Consider the following 7,647-nt stretch of genomic DNA (forward strand, 5'->3'; position numbering starts at 1 on the left):
ATATACAGATGGAGTACATATACAGATGGAGTACATATACAGATGGAGTACATATACAGATGGAGTATATATGAAGCAAGTTAATGTTCTTAGTAAGTTAAAAGCTCTAGCCAGCAAAATGGCTTAGCATGTAAAGAAAGGAGCTTGCTATTTCAGCCTGGCGACCTGGGTTCCGAACCACATGAAGGCAGGAGGAGAGAGCTCACTCCAGGGTCAGTTACTGGACTGACCTGCATGCATGCTCCATGGCACTTCTTCCACTAAGTAACCTCTCAGTAGGAAGTGCCCTTCTGTGTTTGAGGAAAGTTTTGTTTATCATTGGTCTAAATAATCAGCAGAAAATTCAGGAAACGGTCACTGAGAACTGATTATTTGTCACCAACCTTGTTCTACCCCATCCCCCAAAAACAAAGAAAAGAAAAACACAGATAGTTTGCCAATAGTGTTATTAAAACTAGAGCTCCTAGCCCGGCACTGGTGGCTCATGTCTTTAATCCCAGCACTCAGGAGGCAGAGGCAGGCAGATCTCTGTGAGTTTGGGGCCAGCCTGGTCTACAGAGTGAATTCCAGGCCAGCCAGAAATACACAGAGAAACCCTGTCTTGAAAAGCCAGGAAAAAATTATATGTATCAGTGATGTTTTTCCTGTATATATGCCTATGCACCACATGTCCAGTACCTGAGGAGATCAGAAGGAATCAGATCCTCTGCTCTCAAATCATAAAATGGAGACTTCTTATTAGTTATGAATGCTTGACCTTATCGTAGCTTTTATTTCTTGGCAGTTCTTATAACTTAAATTATCCTGTTTCTCTTCATCTACATTTTGCCTCAGGGCTTGCTTGCTTGCTTGCTTGCTTGCTTGCTTCCTTCCTTCCTTCCTTCCTTCCTTCCTTCCTTCCTTCCTTCCTTCCTTCCTTTCCTACTTACACTACTTCTCATTGTCTGTCTATCCTGTGGCTGCCTGACTTCCGGCCCCGGGAGTGTTCCTTTCTTTCTCCATCATTCTATCATTCTCTTCTTCTTCTCCCTCCAGTCTAGATTTCTCCTCCTACTTATTCTCCCTGCCCACCAGCCCCACCTCTTCTCCTGCCTAGCTATTGCCCTTCAGCTTTTTATTAGACCAGTCAGGTGCCTTAGGCAGGCAAGGTGAAACAGCAACACATCTTTACATAATTCAACAAATGCAGCATAAACAAATGAACACATCTTTGTACAGATGTAACCCAGCTTCTCATAGTTAAATATTCCACGGCGTACACCCATGCAGCTACTGTGCTGCTGTTCTCAGTCTAGGTGTGCACCTTCTTTAGTGACCTGCGACTGTCTATCCATACGCGATTTTAAATTAATTTGTTGACTGGTTGATGCCTTCTTTGATGGGGTTATAAGCTCTCTCGGGGAGCAAATGTCTAGTTCTGCTCAATAGATCTCAGTTCTTTTTCTTATTTTTATATGCAGATGAGCTTTTTCCTAGATGTATATATTTGTGCCGCATGCATGCCTGGTGCCTGTGGAGAGCAGAAGAGGGCATTGGATTCCCTGAAACTGTAGACACAGGCTATTGTGAGCTGACCCAGGTTCCCAACTAGAGCAGCAAGCGCTCTTAACTACCCAGCCATCTCTCCAGCTTCTTAAGTCGACAACGTGGCTTACCATATTAGGTCAACTGTTGCGGGAGCTCCTCCCGCTCCTTCAGCCAATAGCCGCTGAGATACCAGCCCATTGGGGCGTGGTCTCAATAAATATTTGTTGCATGGATCAGCAAGTCAATGAAGCAGAGTTGTGCCCTCTCTCTCAAAACTGTACTATGGCTGCTATGCTTCCAATAGGATAGTTCGCCTTTAAATTCAGAGTTCAACACTGATGACCAGAGAATAATGTGAAAACTTTATATAAGGCTGATGTCACTGAAGTATCCCCAGGGCTCTTTGAGTACCTTGAGAGAACATGGTCAGAGTGTGAAGGCCCGGACTAGGGATCTGGCTCAGGTGGCAAGTGCTCACCTGACATGGATGGAACCGGTTCCGTCCTCATTACCCCATCAAACCAGGCCTGCTAGTGCATGTCTGTCATCTCCTCTCCTACTCCAGAGGTGCACACAGGGGCATCAGAATGTCAAGGTCATCCATGGCGCTACAGTGAGTTTAGTGTCAGCCAGGGCTTCAGGGAACCCTGTCCCAAAAACCTGCACTAGTAATAGTACTAAAGAATACCTTCATTTTTAGTAACATTGAAAGTAGATAAACAATAATTATATTGAAAACTGAAGACTTGCTAGATAACTTAAAGTGATGTTTACTATCAACTTTGCAAAACTATGCATTTAAAAAACCCGAGGGGCTAAGGAATAGCTTAGACCATAAAGTGTCTGCCACACAAATAGAGGACCCAAGTTTGGATTCTCCAACACCCATGTACAAAGCAAGGCTCAGGGGCCCGGGGAGATGGCTCAGGTGGCAATGTGCCTATCACACAAGCGTGAGGATCTGAATTCAGATCAATAACCCCAGGGCAGGAGGGATGGAGACAGACAGATCCCTGTAGGTCACGGATCACCATTCTCACCAGGTGTTGATCTGGGTCCAGAGAGAGACCTGTTTCAAAAGATAAGGTGCGGTGCCCAAAGCCACCATCTAGGACACCGGGTATCATCAGCCTTCAGCCTCCGTCCACAGGCACGCACAAGTGCACACATTCCTATATGCACACACATATACACACATACACAGCAAAAATAAATAAAAGCCAGGTGCATAGAAGCCTGTAACCCCCAGAGGAGAAGGCTAGAGGACACCGAATCTCACCTGCTTGCCAGTCACTGAGTTGGTGAGCTAGCCGCAGGATCAGGGGAGTCACTCCGGAAGACACTTGATACGGACCTCTAGCCTTCAAGTGTTCACGTACAAGGAAAAAGGTCAGAAGGGGAGCATGGCCCTAGGTCAGCAGTGGCTTCTCTGGTAGACGGAGAGACAATTGTGGCTACTTTGTGTTTATATCGATATAGTTTATACTCTCGACGTTTGCAGGTGGACATTTCTTTACTCACTCATTGGGGGGGCTGTGAGCATGAGGAGGGTCCGCACCTGTGAGGCTGGAATAGACTGGGAAGGTCGTCCTGTTTGTAGATTCCGTTCTTGTGTACTGCACTTGCCTGTCCGGCTTAGTTTAAACTATCTCTTCCTCTTTCTTAGATACCATCGTATCTTCAGTGGTTTGAATGCAGCCCTTCCATAATCCAGAAGGTAGTACCGAGGTGGAATCTTTAAGAGGCAGTGTGGCAACAAGGCATCTTGAAAACTTAACTTTCTGGTGAGGTTCTGTGGTTGAAGTCAGAAGCAGGACATTGTTCAACCATATGGAAAGAGCTGGGTCAAGGACGAATACTCTTTTTTGTTTAATTTATTTATTTATTAAAAATTTCCACCTCCTCCCCTCCTCCCATTTCCCTCCCCCTCCCTTCACTCCCCCTCCCCCTCCCTCTCCAGACCTAAGAGAATTCAGGGTACCCTGCACTGTGGGAAGTCCAAGGCCCTCTCCCCTCCATCCAGGTCTAGGAAGGTGTGCATCCAAACAGACTAGGCTCCCAAAAAGCCAGTACATGCAGTAGAAACAAAACCCAGTGCCATTATCATTGGCTTCTCAGTCAGCCCTCATTGTCAGCCACATTCAGAGAGTCCAGTTTGATCACATGCTCATTCAGACCCAGTCCAGCTGACCTTGGGTCATGCTCAACCTCCTTAGCGATCAGGGAAATGCAAATCAAAACAACTTTGAGATACCATCTTACACCTGTCAGAATGGCTAAAATAAAAAACACCAATGATAGCCTATGCTGGAGAGGTTGTGGAGTAATGGGAACACTCATCCATTGTTGGTGGGAATACAAACTTGTGCAACCACTTTGGAAATCAGTGTGGCGGTTTCTCTGGAAACTGGGAGTCAACCTACCTCAGGATCCAGCAATTCCACTCTTGGGAATATACCCAAGAGATGCCCAACCATACTACAAAAGCATTGCTCAACTATATTCATAGGAGCACTATTTGTAATAGCCAGAACCTGGAAACAACCTAGGTGCCCCTCAATAGAAGAATGGATAAAGAAGGTGTGGCACATATACACTTTAGAGCTCTACTCAATGGTAAAAAACAATGACATCTTGAATTTTGCATGCAAATGGATGGAAATAGAAAACACTATCCTGAGTGAGATAACCCAGACCCAAAAAGATGAATATGGTATGTACTCACTCATAAGTGGATTCTAGCCATAAACAAAGGACATTGAGCCTATAATTCGTGATCCTAGAGAAGTTAAATAAGAAGGTGAACCCAAAGAAAAACATATATTTATCCTCCTGGATATTGGAAGTAGACAAGATAGTTGGGCAAAAGTTGGGAGCACGGGGGTGGGGTTGGGGTGGGGGGAAAGGGGAGATGGGGAGAGAGAAGGGAGAAGGGGAGGATTGACGAACAGCCACAGTGAAAACCTTCACCAACCTGTGCTTACGCTTGCGTTTGGAGAAGTCCGCCCCACATCTCTGCAGTGAAAAGAGAGGCCACTATGCTGTCCAGCCCACAGTCACCGCCTCACTGTCCGGGTCACATGGAGGCTGAAGAGAAGCCTTCAGACTTACCTCTTCTCTGCTAGGGAAGATGAACACAGGCAAGTTGAGAGATTCATGTTAGTTAGGGCACCATGTGAGCCTTTTGGATCTGTTCCCGTCATGCACTCTGGGGTCAGGCGGAACTGATCTTCCTGGAGCCAGCACACTCAGGTCTGTCTTTCAGTTAAACCTCCCTGGTTTAGTAACTTCTGTGGGTTTATCCCAGTTAAGACAGAGACTTTGTAGGCCTGCCTCCCTGACCATGGGGCTCTTAGGCAGGAGCCAGGGGCTCTTTCAGGCAGCACCTCATCATCAGCTGCCAGGATGGAAGTGGTATTTGCTAGACTCAAGGACTCTCCACCAAGCCGAAGGGGTTGGGTGGGGAGTCACAGCCACCAGACTTACTGAGTACTGAAGCGTCTTCAGGCAAACTACTCTCCTTCCTCACTCAGAAGCTTTACTGTTCTTGACTCCCAGTTGTCCCCAGCTACAAGTGATCCTTTCGAGTACACAGTCCTGGCCCCATTCCGAGAGAAGGCTTTCCTGCAGACTTGGCACGGGCCATGTTTCTCTCCTGAGTGAACTACCAGATGTTTTGGGGCTTGACTGCTTAGCAAAGGCATGGCCACATCCGGGCCTCACCGAGGAAAAGCTTCGCGCCCGTGGGGATGTGACAGTGGTTTTTCAGGTTCCCAGCTGTGGTGAACTGCTTACCACACACAAACTCTGGCGCATAAGGGGTTTCTCCCCACCGTGTGTCCTCATGTGTCCTCGTGTGTCCTTGTGTGTCCTCGTGTGCACCGGCAGCCTCTGCAGCACGACTTCTGCAGGGCCGATGAAGGAGCGCTCACTTCAAGGTGCTACCTGAAGTGATCTGGCCATACAAACGTGTGGTCACAGCCTTCAACTGTGCCCTCGAGCTTCTCTTCCACTTGGGGAAGGGGGCCAGAATCTTTGGGTTGCCGCTCACCGGACCCAAAGTGGACATTTTCTCCATTGCTGCTGGGTTTTGTGTTGTTTTGGCAGACATGCTGGAGTAGCAGCAGTCAAACTTCCACGGGCCAATTCTTGAGCCCAGAGGAACCGTGGGATACCACTCTCTGCTCTCACCAAGGAGGAAGTTGTTTCTGAATCTCTGGCTCATCCTGTGCAAACTCTGAGTGCGCAACCCAATGAGTCAGACTCTTGTTAGGTTACTAGTGAAAGAAGTGCTGTCACGTGACCGTGGATCTTGCAGCGAGATAGACAACTCCGGAGTGGACAAAACCTTTGGGGACTTCTGTATACCCTGAGCCTTGTCTCTTCTCTGTCTGGGATCACACTCATCTGAAAAGCACCTCAGACCAGCAGAAGAAGGGATCTCCTTGGAGGAATTAGTAACCTTCTGCATTCTGAGGCCTCGGTCACCGGAAGGAGGGATAAACAAGCGATGTTTAGTTTCTGATCCTACTAGCCCTTGTCCCGGGCTGAACAAACGGAATCAAGAGCTCTGCTCTGGATTCTCACTCATCTGATAACATTGACTCAGCTTCCCGAAATCCTGTTCAGGTTCAGATCTAATTCAGACTCGCTGACACCTTCCTGTTAGACTCACGTCCTTTTAATACACGGGCTTTTCCTGTAAGATGTTGAACTGGGTTGCTAATCAGTTTAACCTCCCAGGCCAGGGCAGCTGGCTTTGTCAGTCAGTCCTGAATTCTGTCCACACCTACCATATTTATAAGGGATGTTTTCCTGCCCTCCCCCACCTTTGATGGCTTAACTTTAGAAAATGAATTGGGAAATATTATCCTCTTTTTTTTTTTAAAAGATTACATAAGATTGATATTCATTCCTTTTAATAAAATTACAGTGAACCCATCTGGACTTGAAGAGTTTTTATGAAAGATTTTTTTTTAATCCCAAATTCAATTTTCTTAATAGTCTTTGACCTTGAGCTGTTTTTTTTGTGACCTTGACAATAACTAGAGTCATCTGAGAACAGGGAACCTCAATTTCGGAGCTATCTCCATCAGATTGGACTGTGAGCATGTCTCTGGGCATTTTCTTGGTTAAGGGTTGATATGGGAAGACCCAGCCCACTGTGGGCAGTGCACCACTAGCCTGATGGTCCTGGGAAGTTTACTAAACGTAGCTGAGCTTGAGCCTGAGAACTAGCCAGTAAGCCAGCTCCTCCGTGGCCTTTGCTGAGTGCTTGCCTCCAGGTTCCTCCACTTCCCCCAGTGATGGGGTGTGATGGGGAAATGTTAGCCAAGTAAAACCCCCCACCCCATGCTGGATTTAGTCTGAGTTGCTTTATCACAGCGCGAGGCGCAGACCAACTGCTACAGTTACCTGCGCGATGTGGAGGCACCGGAAAGGAAGGTGACCACCCCATGTCAGAGCTGCTGCCTGCTGCAGACGTCACAGCGGCCTCAGGAGGAGCGCAGTGGGTGCAAGGATCAGGTCCTTCACACACACACACACACACACACACACACACACACACACACACACACACCCGCTCCCCGTCAGCTATCAGGTACCAGCAGCAAGGACCCTGGGACCCATCTAGGAACTGTATATATCCCATTTCTGACCCGGCCTCAAGGCCCTCTAAGATCCTCCCAAGAGACCTATTGGATTTGAGGACAGCCTTCCCCACAGTTTCCCTGCCTGATTCCCTGCCTGTTTGGGATGACCCCTGATGGGAGGAGCTGGCTGTGCCTGCTGCCTGCTCATGGCAGATGGCTTCTCTTGACCTGAAATGGAACCACAAACCGACACTGCATTTTAGACATTTTAAAAGGCCCTTGTGTTAAAGGCATGGTCTGCAGGGGGCGCTGATACCTGGGTTTGGGTGGGAATTGACCCAGCATGTCTTATTTGCAGACTTTCCCTCATTCTCTCTCTGTCTCTCTGTCTCTCTCTCTCTGTCTCTGTCTCTCTCTCTGTCTCTGTCTCTCTCTCTCTCACACACACACTGTTTTCTTTTGAAGATCTAACACTTGATTTTACTGGTTTTCTCTTGTTTCTGTTTGTTTCTGATTCATTATTATT

General features: G+C 47.4%; 1 pseudogene; it reads right to left on the reverse strand.

Moving 5' to 3' along the window:
• Positions 1 to 5,051: 5,051 nt before the first annotated feature.
• On the reverse strand, positions 5,052 to 6,128 carry LOC113457877 (annotated as a pseudogene).
• Between the last annotated feature and the right edge of the window lie 1,519 nt (positions 6,129 to 7,647).

This window comes from Microtus ochrogaster, linkage group LG9 (genome assembly GCF_000317375.1).
Source record: "Microtus ochrogaster isolate Prairie Vole_2 linkage group LG9, MicOch1.0, whole genome shotgun sequence".
Taxonomy (NCBI): Eukaryota; Metazoa; Chordata; class Mammalia; order Rodentia; family Cricetidae; genus Microtus; species Microtus ochrogaster.